Source organism: Hippocampus zosterae, chromosome 7 (genome assembly GCF_025434085.1).
Source record: "Hippocampus zosterae strain Florida chromosome 7, ASM2543408v3, whole genome shotgun sequence".
In the NCBI taxonomy this organism is placed as follows: Eukaryota; Metazoa; Chordata; class Actinopteri; order Syngnathiformes; family Syngnathidae; genus Hippocampus; species Hippocampus zosterae.
The window spans coordinates 13,190,254-13,204,814 of NC_067457.1; positions in this window are offsets into that span (position 1 = coordinate 13,190,254).

The following is a 14,561-nucleotide window of genomic DNA, read 5'->3' on the forward strand; positions in this document are numbered from 1 at the left end:
TAGTCCTTTGGTTTAGGCGTGACACTCATTTTGAGTTTTTATTGCTTTAAATGCACTTTCAGGCCGAGTTGAGCACGTTTTTTGACTTTGAATGTACCTTCATAGGAATGAGTTGTGTAGTCAAATTAATGGTCATTTAGGCTTCAGGAGGTCAACCTGAACTAAATACATGTTGAAATGTGTGCATAAGTCCTTTGGTTTAGGCGTGAGGCTCATTTTGAGTTTTTATTGCTTTAAATGCACTTTCAGGCTGAGCTGAGCACGTTTTTTGACTTTGAATGTATCTTCATAGGAATGAGTTGTGTAGTCAAATTTATTGTCATTTAGGCTGCAGGAGGTCAACCTGAACTAAATACATGTTGAAATGTGTGCATAAATCCTTTGGTTTAGGCGTGACACTCATTTGAGTTTTTATTGCTTTAAATGCACTTTCAGGCCGAGTTGAGCACGTTTTTTGAGTTTGAATGTACCTTCATAGGAATGAGTTGTGTAGTCAAATTAATATTCATTTAGGCATCAGGAGGTCAACCTGAACAAAATACATGTAGAAGTGTGTGCATAAGTCCTTTGGTGTAGGTGTGAGACTCAATTTGAGTTTTTATTGCTTTAAATGCATTTTCAGGCCGAGTTGAGCATGTTTTTTGAGTTTGAATGTACCTTCATAGGAATGAGTTGTGTAGTCAAATTAATGGTCATTTAGGCTTCAGTAGGTCAACCTGAACAAAATACATGTATAAGTGTATGCATAAGTCATTTGGTTTAGGCGTGACACTCAATTTGAGTTTTTACTTCTTTAAATGCATATTCAGGCTGTGTTGAGCACGTTTTTTGAGTTTGAATATATCTTCATAGGAATGAGTTGTGTAGTCAAATTACTGTTCATTTAAGCTTCAAGAGGTCAACTTGAACTAAATACATGTTGAAATGTGTGCATAAGTCCTTTGATTTAGTTGTGACACTCAATTCGAGTTTTTATTGCTTTAAATGCATTTTCAGGCCGAGTTGACCACGTTTTTTGACTTTGAATGTATCTTCATAGGAATGAGTTGTGTAGTCAAATTAATGGACATTTAGGCTGTAGGAGGTCAACCTGAACTAAATACATGTTGAAATGTGTGCATAAGTCCTTTGTTTTAGGCATGACACTCAATTTGAGTTTTTATTGCTTTAACTTTGAATGTATCTTCATAGGAATAAGTTGTGTAGTCAAATTAATGGTCATTTAGGCTGCAGGAGGTCAACCTGAACTAAATACATGTTGAAATGTGTGCATTAGTCCTTTGGTTTAGGCGTGACACTCATTTTGAGTTTTTATTGCTTTAAATGCACTTTCAGGCCGAGTTGAGCACGTTTTTTGACTTTGAATGTACCTTCATAGGAATGAATGAGTTGTGTAGTCAAATTAATGCTCATTTAGGCTTCAGGAGGTCAACCTGAACTAAATACATGTTGAAATGTGTGCATAAGTCCTTTGGTTTAGGCATGACACTCAATTTGAGTTTTTATTGCTTTAAATACACTTTCAGGCTGAGTTTAGCACATTTTTTGACTTTGAATGTATCTTCATAGGAATAAGTTGTGTAGTCAAATTAATGCTCATTTAGGCTTCAGGAGGTCAACCTGAACTAAATACATGTTGAAATGTGTGCATAACTACTTTGGTTTAGGCGTGACACTCATTTGAGTTTTTATTGCTTTAAATGCACTTTCAGGCCGAGTTGAGCACGTTTTTTGAGTTTGAATGTACCTTCATAGGAATGAGTTGTGTAGTCAAATTAATATTCATTTAGGCATCAGGAGGTCAACCTGAACAAAATACATGTAGAAGTGTGTGCATAAGTCCTTTGGTGTAGGTGTGAGACTCAATTTGAGTTTTTATTGCTTTAAATGCATTTTCAGGCCGAGTTGAGCATGTTTTTTGAGTTTGAATGTACCTTCATAGGAATGAGTTGTGTAGTCAAATTAATGGTCATTTAGGCTTCAGTAGGTCAACCTGAACAAAATACATGTATAAGTGTATGCATAAGTCATTTGGTTTAGGCGTGACACTCAATTTGAGTTTTTACTTCTTTAAATGCATATTCAGGCTGTGTTGAGCACGTTTTTTGAGTTTGAATATATCTTCATAGGAATGAGTTGTGTAGTCAAATTACTGTTCATTTAAGCTTCAAGAGGTCAACTTGAACTAAATACATGTTGAAATGTGTGCATAAGTCCTTTGATTTAGTTGTGACACTCAATTCGAGTTTTTATTGCTTTAAATGCATTTTCAGGCCGAGTTGACCACGTTTTTTGACTTTGAATGTATCTTCATAGGAATGAGTTGTGTAGTCAAATTAATGGACATTTAGGCTGTAGGAGGTCAACCTGAACTAAATACATGTTGAAATGTGTGCATAAGTCCTTTGTTTTAGGCATGACACTCAATTTGAGTTTTTATTGCTTTAACTTTGAATGTATCTTCATAGGAATAAGTTGTGTAGTCAAATTAATGGTCATTTAGGCTGCAGGAGGTCAACCTGAACTAAATACATGTTGAAATGTGTGCATTAGTCCTTTGGTTTAGGCGTGACACTCATTTTGAGTTTTTATTGCTTTAAATGCACTTTCAGGCCGAGTTGAGCACGTTTTTTGACTTTGAATGTACCTTCATAGGAATGAGTTGTGTAGTCAAATTAATGCTCATTTAGGCTTCAGGAGGTCAACCTGAACTAAATACATGTTGAAATGTGTGCATAAGTCCTTTGGTTTAGGCATGACACTCAATTTGAGTTTTTATTGCTTTAAATACACTTTCAGGCTGAGTTTAGCACATTTTTTGACTTTGAATGTATCTTCATAGGAATAAGTTGTGTAGTCAAATTAATGCTCATTTAGGCTTCAGGAGGTCAACCTGAACTAAATACATGTTGAAATGTGTGCATAACTACTTTGGTTTAGGCGTGACACTCATTTTGAGTTTTTATTGCATTAAATGCACTTTCAGGCCGAGTTGAGCACGTTTTTTGACTTTGAATGTACCTTCATAGGAATGAGTTGTGTAGCCAAATTAATGGTCATTTAGGCTGCAGGAGGTCAACCTGAACTAAATACATGTTGAAATGTGTGCATAAGTCCTTTGTTTTAGGCGTGACACTCATTTTGAGTTTTTATTGCTTTAAATGCACTTTCAGGCCGAGTTGAGCACGTTTTTTGACTTTGAATGTACCTTCATAGGAATGAGTTGTGTAGCCAAATTAATGGTCATTTAGGCTGCAGGAGGTCAACCTGAACTAAATACATGTTTAAATGTGTGCATAAGTCCTTTGGTTTAGGCGTGACACTCATTTTGAGTTTTTATTGCTTTAAATGCACTTTCAGGCTGAGTTGAGCACGTTTTTTTACTTTGAATGTATCTTCATAGGAATGAGTTGTGTAGTCAAATTAATGCTCATTTAGGCTTCAGGAGGTCAACCTGAACTAAATACATGTTGAAATGTGTGCATAAGTCCTTTGGTTTAGGCGTGACACTCATTTTGAGTTTTTATTGCTTTAAATGCACTTTCAGGCCGAGTTGAGCACGTTTTTTGACTTTGAATGTACCATCATAGGAATGAGTTGTGTAGTCAAATTAATGGTCATTTAGGCTGCAGGAGGTCAACCTGAACTAAATACATGTTGAAATGTGTGCATTAGTCCTTTGGTTTAGGCGTGACACTCATTTTGAGTTTTTATTGCTTTAAATGCACTTTCAGGCCGAGTTGAGCACGTTTTTTGAGTTTGAATGTACCTTCATAGGAATGAGTTGTGTAGTCAAATTAATGCTCATTTAGGCTTCAGGAGGTCAACCTGAACTAAATACATGTTGAAATGTGTGCATAAGTCTTTTGGTTTAGGCGTGACATCATTTTTAGTTTTTATTGCTTTAAATGCACTTTCAGGCTGAGTTGAGCACGTTTTTTTACTTTGAAATTATCTTCATAGGAATGCGTTGTGTAATCAAATTAATGCTCATTTAGGCTTCGGGAGTTCAACCTGAACTAAAAACATGTTGAAATGTGTGCATGAGTCCTTTGGTTCAGGCGTGACACTCAATTTGAGTTTTTATTGGTTTAAATAAATTTAAAGGCCGAGTTGAGCACGTTTCCGATTTTGAATGTATCTTCATAGGAATAAGTTGTGTAGTCAAATTAATGGTCATTTAGGCTGCAGGAGGTCAACCTGAACTAAATACATGTTGAAATGTGTGCATTAGTCCTTTGGTTTAGGCGTGACACTCATTTTGAGTTTTTATTGCTTTAAATGCACTTTCAGGCCGAGTTGAGCATGTTTTTTGACTTTGAATTTACCTTCAATGGAATGAGTTGTGTAGCCAAATTAATGGTCATTTAGGCTGCAGGAGGTCAACCTGAACTAAATACATGTTGAAATGTGTGCATAAGTCCTTTGGTTTAGGCGTGACACTCATTTTGAGTTTTTATTGCTTTAAATGCACTTTCAGGCTGAATTGAGCACGTTTTTTTACTTTGAATGTATCTTCATAGGAATAAGTTGTGTAGTCAAATTAATGCTCATTTAGGCTTCAGGAGGTCAACCTGAACTAAATACATGTTGAAATGTGTGCATAACTACTTTGGTTTAGGCGTGACACTCATTTTGAGTTTTTATTGCTTTAAATGCACTTTCAGGCCGAGTTGAGCATGTTTTTTGACTTTGAATGTACCTTCAATGGAATGAGTTGTGAAGCCGAATTAATGGTCATTTAGGCTGCAGGAGGTCAACCTGAACTAAATACATGTTGAAATGTGTGCATAAGTCTTTTGGTTTAGGCGTGACACTCATTTTGAGTTTTTATTGCTTTAAATGCACTTTCAGGCCGAGTTGAGCACGTTTTTTGACTTTGAATGTACCTTCATAGGAATGAGTTGTGTAGTCAAATCAATGGTCATTTAGGCTGCAGGAGGTCAACCTGAACTAAATACATGTTGAAATGTGTGCATAAGTCCTTTGGTTTAGGCGTGACACTCATTTTGAGTTTTTATTGCTTTAAATGCACTTTCAGGCCGAGTTGACCACGTTTTTTTACTTTGAATGTACCTTCATAGGAATGAGTTGTGTAGTCAAATTAATGCTCATTTAGGCTTCAGGAGGTCAACCTGAACTAAATACATGTTGAAATGTGTGCATAACTACTTTGGTTTAGGCGTGACACTCAATTTGAGTTTTTATTGCTTTAAATAAATTTAAAGGCCGAGTTGAGCACGTTTCTGATTTTGAATGTATCTTCATAGGAATAAGTTGTGTAATCAAATTAATGGTCATTTAGGCTTCGGGAGTTCAACCTGAACTAAAAACATGTTGAAATGTGTGCATAAGTCCTTTGGTTCAGGCGTGACACTCAATTTGAGTTTTTATTGCTTTAAATAAATTTAAAGGCCGAGTTGAGCACGTTTCTGATTCTGAATGTATCTTCATAGGAATAAGTTGTGTAGTCAAATTAATGGTCATTTAGGCTTCGGGAGTTCAACCTGAACTAAAAACATGTTGAAATGTGTGCATAAGTCCTTTGGTTCAGGCGTGACACTCAATTTGAGTTTTTATTGCTTTAAATAAATTTAAAGGCCGAGTTGAGCACGTTTCTGATTTTGAATGTATCTTCATAGGAATAAGTTGTGTAGTCAAATTAATGGTCATTTAGGCTGCAGGAGGTCAACCTGAACTAAATACATGTTGAAATGTGTGCATTAGTCCTTTGGTTTAGGCGTGACACTCATTTTGAGTTTTTATTGCTTTAAATGCACTTTCAGGCCGAGTTGAGCACGTTTTTTGACTTTGAATGTACCTTCATAGGAATGAGTTGTGTAGTCAAATTAATGCTCATTTAGGCTTCACGAGGTCAACCTGAACTAAATACATGTTGAAATGTGTGCATAAGTCCTTTGGTTTAGGCATGACACTCAATTTGAGTTTTTATGGCTTTAAATACGCTTTCAGGCTGAGTTTAGCACATTTTTTGACTTTGAATGTATCTTCATAGGAATAAGTTGTGTAGTCAAATTAATGCTCATTTAGGCTTCAGGAGGTCAACCTGAACTAAATACATGTTGAAATGTGTGCATAAGTCCTTTGGTTTAGGCGTGACACTCATTTTGAGTTTTTATTGCTTTAAATGCACTTTCAGGCCGAGTTGAGCACGTTTTTTGACTTTGAATGTACCTTCATAGGAATGAGTTGTGTAGCCAAATTAATGGTCATTTAGGCTGCAGGAGGTCAACCTGAACTAAATACATGTTGAAATGTGTGCATAAGTCCTTTGGTTTCGGCGTGACACTCATTTTGAGTTTTTATTGCTTTAAATGTACTTTCAGGCCGAGTTGAGCACGTTTTTTGACTTTGAATGTACCTTCATAGGAATGAGTTGTGTAGTCAAATTAATGCTCATTAAGGCTTCAGGAGGTCAACCTGAACTAAATACATGTTGAAATGTGTGCATAAGTCCTTTCATTTAGGTGTGACACTCAATTCGAGTTTTTATTGCTTTAAATGCATTTTCAGGCCGAGGTGAGCACGTTTTTTGACTTTGGATGTATCTTCATAGGACTGAGTTGTGTAGTCAAATTAATGGTCATTTAGGCTTCTGGAGGTCAACCTGAACAAAATACATGTTGAAATGTGTGCATAAGTCCTTTGGTTTAGGCGTGACACTCATTTTGAGTTTTTGTTGCTTTAAATGCACTTTCAGGCCGAGTTGAGCACGTTTTTTGACTTTGAATGTACCTTCATAGGAATGAGTTGTGTAGTCAAATTAATGCTCATTTAGGCTTCAGGAGGTCAACCTGAACTAAATACATGTTGAAATGTGTGCATAAGTCCTTTGGTTTAGGCATGACACTCAATTTGAGTTTTTATTGCTTTAAATACACTTTCAGGCTGAGTTTAGCACATTTTTTGACTTTGAATGTATCTTCATAGGAATAAGTTGTGTAGTCAAATTAATGCTCATTTAGGCTTCAGGAGGTCAACCTGAACTAAATACATGTTGAAATGTGTGCATAACTACTTTGGTTTAGGCGTGACACTCATTTTGAGTTTTTATTGCTTTAAATGCACTTTCAGGCCGAGTTGAGCACGTTTTTTGACTTTGAATGTACCTTCATAGGAATGAGTTGTGTAGTCAAATTAATGGTCATTTAGGCTTCAGGAGGTCAACCTGAACTAAATACATGTTGAAATGTGTGCATAACTACTTTGGTTTAGGCGTGACACTCAATTCGAGTTTTTATTGCTTTAAATGCATTTTCAGGCCGAGTTGACCACGTTTTTTTACTTTGAATGTACCTTCATAGGAATGAGTTGTGTAGTCAAATTAATGCTCATTTAGGGTTCAGGAGGTCAACCTGAACTAAATACATGTTGAAATGTGTGCATAAGTCCTTTCATTTAGGTGTGACACTCAATTTGAGTTTTTATTGCTTTAAATGCATTTTCAGGCCGAGGTGAGCACGTTTTTTGACTTTGAATTTACCTTCAATGGAATGAGTTGTGTAGCCAAATTAATGGTCATTTAGGCTTCAGGAGGTCAACCTGAACTAAATACATGTTGAAATGTGTGCATAACTACTTTGGTTTAGGCGTGACACTCATTTTGAGTTTTTATTGCTTTAAATGCACTTTCAGGCTGAGTTGAGCACGTTTTTTGACTTTGAAATTATCTTCATAGGAATGCGTTGTGTAATCAAATTAATGCTCATTTAGGCTTCGGGAGTTCAACCTGAACTAAAAACATGTTGAAATGTGTGCATGAGTCCTTTGGTTCAGGCGTGACACTCAATTTGAGTTTTTATTGGTTTAAATAAATTTAAAGGCCGAGTTGAGCACGTTTCCGATTTTGAATGTATCTTCATAGGAATAAGTTGTGTAGTCAAATTAATGGTCATTTAGGCTGCAGGAGGTCAACCTGAACTAAATACATGTTGAAATGTGTGCATTAGTCCTTTGATTTAGGCGTGACACTCATTTTGAGTTTTTATTGCTTTAAATGCACTTTCAGGCCGAGTTGAGCACGTTTTTTGACTTTGAATGTACCTTCATAGGAATGAGTTGTGTAGTCAAATTAATGCTCATTTAGGCTTCAGGAGGTCAACCTGAACTAAATACATGTTGAAATGTGTGCATAAGTCCTTTGGTTTAGGCATGACACTCAATTTGAGTTTTTATTGCTTTAAATACACTTTCAGGCTGAGTTTAGCACATTTTTTGACTTTGAATGTATCTTCATAGGAATAAGTTGTGTAGTCAAATTAATGCTCATTTAGGCTTCAGGAGGTCAACCTGAACTAAATACATGTTGAAATGTGTGCATAACTACTTTGGTTTAGGCGTGACACTCATTTTGAGTTTTTATTGCTTTAAATGAACTTTCAGGCCGAGTTGAGCACGTTTTTTGACTTTGAATGTACCTTCATAGGAATGAGTTGTGTAGCCAAATTAATGGTCATTTAGGCTGCAGGAGGTCAACCTGAACTAAATACATGTTGAAATGTGTGCATAAGTCCTTTGGTTTAGGCGTGACACTCATTTTGAGTTTTTATTGCTTTAAATGCACTTTCAGGCCGAGTTGAGCACGTTTTTTGACTTTGAATGTACCTTCATAGGAATGAGTTGTGTAGCCAAATTAATGGTCATTTAGGCTGCAGGAGGTCAACCTGAACTAAATACATGTTTAAATGTGTGCATAAGTCCTTTGGTTTAGGCGTGACACTCATTTTGAGTTTTTATTGCTTTAAATGCACTTTCAGGCTGAGTTGAGCACGTTTTTTTACTTTGAATGTATCTTCATAGGAATGAGTTGTGTAGTCAAATTAATGCTCATTTAGGCTTCAGGAGGTCAACCTGAACTAAATACATGTTGAAATGTGTGCATAAGTCCTTTGGTTTAGGCGTGACACTCATTTTGAGTTTTTATTGCTTTAAATGCACTTTCAGGCCGAGTTGAGCACGTTTTTTGACTTTGAATGTACCTTCATAGGAATGAGTTGTGTAGTCAAATTAATGGTCATTTAGGCTGCAGGAGGTCAACCTGAACTAAATACATGTTGAAATGTGTGCATTAGTCCTTTGGTTTAGGCGTGACACTCATTTTGAGTTTTTATTGCTTTAAATGCACTTTCAGGCCGACTTGAGCACGTTTTTTGAGTTTGAATGTACCTTCATAGGAATGAGTTGTGTAGTCAAATTAATGCTCATTTAGGCTTCAGGAGGTCAACCTGAACTAAATACATGTTGAAATGTGTGCATAAGTCTTTTGGTTTAGGCGTGACATCATTTTTAGTTTTTATTGCTTTAAATGCACTTTCAGGCTGAGTTGAGCACGTTTTTTTACTTTGAATGTATCTTCATAGGAGTGAGTTGTGTAGTCAGATTAATGCTCATTTAGGCTGCAGGAGGTCAACCTGAACTAAATACATGTTGAAATGTCTGCATTAGTCCTTTGGTTTAGGCGTGACACTCATTTTGAGTTTTTATTGCTTTAAATGCATTTTCAGGCCCAGTTGAGCATGTTTCTGAGTTTGAATGTATCTTCATAGAAATTAGTTGTTTGATCAAATTAATGCTCATTTTGGCTTCAGGAGATCAACCTGAACTAAATACATGTTGAAATGTGTGCATAAGTCCTTTGGTTTAGGTGTGACACTCAATTTGAGTTTTTATTGCTTTAAATGCATTTTCAGGCCGAGTTGAGCATGTTTTTTGAGTTTGAATATACCTTCATAGGAATGAGTTGTGTAGTCAAATAAATGCTCATTTAGGCTTCAGGAGGTCAACCTGAACTAAATACATGTTGAAATGTGTGCATTAGTCCTTTGGTTTAGGCGTGACACTCAATTTGAGTTTTTATTGCTTTAAATTTATTTTCAGGCCGAATTGAGCACGTTTCTGAATTTGAATGTATCTTCTTAGGAATGAGTTGTGTAGTCAAATTAATGCTCATTTAGGCTTCAGGAGGTCAACCTGAACTAAATACATGTTGAAATGTGTGCATAAGTCCTTTGGTATAGGTGTGACACTCAATTTGAGTTTTTATTGCTTTAAATGCATTTTCAGGCCGAATTGAGCACGTTTCTGAATTTGAATGTATCTTCATAGGAATGAGTTGTGTGATCAAATAAATGCTCATTTAGGCTTCAGGAGGTCAACCTGAACTAAATACATGTTGAAATGTGTGCATAAGTCCTTTGGTTTAGGCGTGACACTCAATTTGAGTTTTTATTGCTTTAAATGCATTTTCAGGTCGAGTTGAGCACGTTTTCTGAGTTTGAATGTATCTTCATAGGAATGAGTTGTGTAGTCAAATTAATGCTCATTTAAGCTTCAGGAGGTCAACCTGACCTAAATACATGTTCAATCTCTCAACCTGTCCAAGAGGCCTGCTGCTCGGCCACACTCGACCGCCGGGCCGGCCCACTCCCCGGCATTGTGACTGACGGGGAGTATTATTTTTTTTCAACCTGTCCAAGAGGCCTGCCGCCCGGCCGCACTTGGCGGCCGAGTGCGGCCCGCTCTCCGCCGCCGGGCTGGCCCGCTCCCCGCCATTGAGACTGAACGGGGATTATTTTTTTTTCATCTCTCAACCTGTCCAAGAGGCCTGCTCCCCGGCCGCCGAGTGCGGCCCGCTCCCCGCCATTGAGACTGAACGGGGATTATTATTTTTTTATCTCTCAACCTGTCCAAGAGGCCTGCTGCCTGGCCGCACTTGGCGGCCGAGTGCGGCCCACTCTCCGCCGCCGGGCCGGCCCGCTCCCCGCCGTTGAGACTGAACGGGGATTTTTTTTTTAATCTCTCAACCTATCCAAGAGGCCTGCTGCTTGACCGCACTCGGCCGCCGGGCCGGCCCGCTCCCCGCCATTGAGACTGAATGGGGGCTATTTTTTTTTATCTCTCAACCTGTCCAAGAGGCCTGCTGCCCGGCCGCACTCGGCCTCCGGGCCGGCTCGCTCCCCGCCATTGAGACTGAACGGGGGCTATTTTTTTTCATCTCTCAACCTGTCCAAGAGGCCTGCTGCCCGGCCGCACTTGGCGGCCGAGTGCGGCCCTCTCTCCGCCGCCGGGCTGGCCCGCTCCCCGCCATTGAGACTGAACAGGGGCTATTTTTTTTTTTTTATCTCTCAACATGTCCAAGAGGTCTGCTGCTAGGCCGCACTCGGCCGCCGGGCCGGCCCGCTCCCCGCCATTGAGACTGAACGGGGATTATTTTTTTTTATCTCTCAACCTGTCCAAGAAGCCTGCTGCCCGGCCGCACTCGGCCTACGGGCCGGCCCGCTCCCCGCCATTGAGACTGAACAGGGGCTATTTTTTTTTTTTATCTCTCAACCTGTCCAAGAGGCTTGCTGCCCGGCCGCACATTTCTTTGCACAAAACCCAATTGTGAAAGGGCTTAAATAAGTTGTTTTACACGTTCTACTGTTTATAAGGAATAAAGTGGTCTACTTTTTGCAATACCATACTGAATTCCATCTTTATTTTAACTTTTTTTCTTTGCGTATTTGCATCACGTTTAATTACACACACAATATCACAACAAATTGCACTGTATCATATCGGATCGCATTGATTTGAACTAAATGTGTATCGCGTCGTATCACATCATAAAGACGGTGAAACGTATCGCATCGTGTAGCCAGAAAATTCCATGTATCGTTTAAGTATCGCATCGCTGGTAGTGCATCGAGATGTGTATCGAATCGTCCTCAGTGCTGAGATTCACATCCCTAATATATATATATATATATATATATATATATATATATATATATATATATATATATATATAAATATCCTCTTCTCACCCCTTGGGTGGTGTTCGTCCCTCATTCAGCTCGGGTCCTCTTACCAGCGGCCAGGAAGCTTCAGGGTTCTGCGCAGTATCCTTGCTGTTCCCAGCACTGCACATTTCTGGACTGAGATGTCCGATGTTGTTCCCGGGATCTGTTGCAACCACTCATCTAGTTTGGGGGTCACTGCCCCGAGTGCTCCGACCACCACAGGCACGACTGTCACCTCTACCCCGTAAAGGTATATATATATATATTCCAAGTTCAAGCCCAAAGTGTTGAGAATATTCTGGAGCTGTTCGCACCGCTCATCGACCTGCACCATTTCTTTTCCATCTTTCTTGGTTTTCTCCTCTGTCGGGGGAGACTGGTATCCACTACTGGAACCTAAAGAATGGTCTCGTTTGTCTTTGCCGTTCTTGTCATCATCCGACAGTGAAGGTCTGTCCCTGGGATGCTCTTCGCTAGTGGAGAGCGCTGTGCTCTCTCCACCATTCTGTGGTAGCTGCGGTTCACCGTTGCACTGAAGGCTCTCGCGGCAAAGAGGCCGATCTGAATCATCCCCCACACGGGAGTGCTGGCTGTTGAAGAGCTGCTGTCAGGTTGGTCCAATTTGACACTCAGGAATAACCAAAAGGAGGAGACAGGAGACTCGATTCTGGTACCAGGAGGGAACGAGGAGAAGCGTTCGGTTTCAGTTCTCGGCACGTAACCCTAACGATCTCCCCCTTCACCTCCTCATTTATTGGGAAAGCTACTACATAGGTGTGTGCAACCTAAAGGGTGGGGTCTGTTGAACACACACTGAACTTGTTTGACTATGTGTGTGTATGTGAGTGCAAATTACGTACATGTGTGCAATTGTCACAAAAACATCACGCCACAGCTGGTCAAATGGGGCTACAAAACCCCATTTGACAGCTCCTCGAATCACCTGACAGATATCCCATCAGTGTAAATCGACCTGTTCATTCCCAAGTTGCGTATTCACATAACCAACCAATTCTCTTTGTAATTATGCCAAAGTCAGACCATAATCAAGACAAAGTGTCAGGACAAATCACAGTACTCACAATGTCTTTACCCTAAAAATAAGGTGGTACAACTTTTTTAACCACCTGTAAAGAACTCGCTCTGCCTGTAACTCCGTTATATTCCCAGCTATCTTCCCACGGTTGCTTCGCCTCTTCATTAGATGATGGTGTGTTGTTAGGTGTAAATACACAACTGCGATTTGAAACAATTGAGAGTAAGAAATTGCTTAAACGCTTCAGGAGCAACTCTTCTGTCTACGTCCCACTATGGTCTTGTGCATGGGCTTGTGGGGTACGTTACTTTTTCACGGAAAGTTCAAACCTCACTATGGTCCCCATTTTATTTTACTCTTTTTTGGGGGGGTTTAGTAAAATAAACTAATGCTTGGCAACGATCGTTAAAATAGATGGTACTGATTAAAAAAGACATGTTGGAAGAACAGCATGAACACATGTACATTATGTTTCAATCAACTCATCTGACAAGCGGATAAAACTGGTTGGGTGTATTTGTCATGTATGAAGAAGTAATCTCTTTTTTTTTAAATGAAATGTGTGTGAGTTTCTTAATGCCATGAGTGACATTTAGACGTTACCCCCCCCCCCAATAAAAATGTAGCATATTTATTAGAATACAGTACAGTATACACATTTTCAATGCATTGAGCAACTTTTTTTCCCATCGTGTTGTAATTCCCATTAATTAATTTAGAATAAACAGTTTGGTAAATATTAATATTATACATCGAAAAATACAGCACCAATATGCGTAATTGTCTTTGTTAAAAGATTATTTAATCTCTTACTATTTTGTACACACCTCAAATACACCACATTGCATTCATAATATAAAACCACATACAGTACACAGGAACCAACCAGTTTTTTTATTTCGCTTTACTCGCCTCAAAGAAACTATGCTGACAACCAATGAAATCGTTCATAAAGAGCCAATCATATTCGAGCATTCTGTTGCACATCGAGCTTTTTTTGTGTGATCTCAGCCTTTCTTCAGAATTGTATAGTCACTCCGGGAAGCTAGTTTGAAAGAAAAACAACGAGGCTCAGTGTAAAGTTCTATTTGTGACAATTGCACTACGACATCTTTACAATGGTAGGAACACGTAACATTATTGAACGACGGGATTGAAACTTGAAATTGATGTTTACGTGAAGGGAGATCTCAGCCATGCTAATGTGTAGCATGGCCGCACTAGGATTTTGTCGTATTATGTAGTATGTAGTCCAATTTAATTGGGAAAGTCTACTGTTGCTGTTTCAGAAAGTGTTCTGTAAGTTTACATGTGTAAGACAGTTCATACGCAAATACATAATTGTTAGCCTGTAATGATCTCAGCGCCGTTGTTATCACGCTTCCATGTTGAATGAATCGCTTGCTATGTTGTAGTTTTATTACCCTAGGTTGCCGCGAACGCACCTTAAAACTGTCAGTAATTAATTAAGCCAATGTACTTCACGAACCAGATATATAACATACGTACAGTATTTGGAAAAAATGTTGATACGCATAGTGTTTGCAAAGTTGTTCAGTTGCACGTTTAAAGTCATATTAGAAAAGGAAGTGCTCATTGAGAAAAATAAATGTTGATAATATAAAGCGTGTATAGTAGCTAGCTTAATATGCATAGTACTGTTCAGACATCACAACGTAACGTGTAATTGCCCACCACGTAGATTCAGCTCACACTCATTGCAT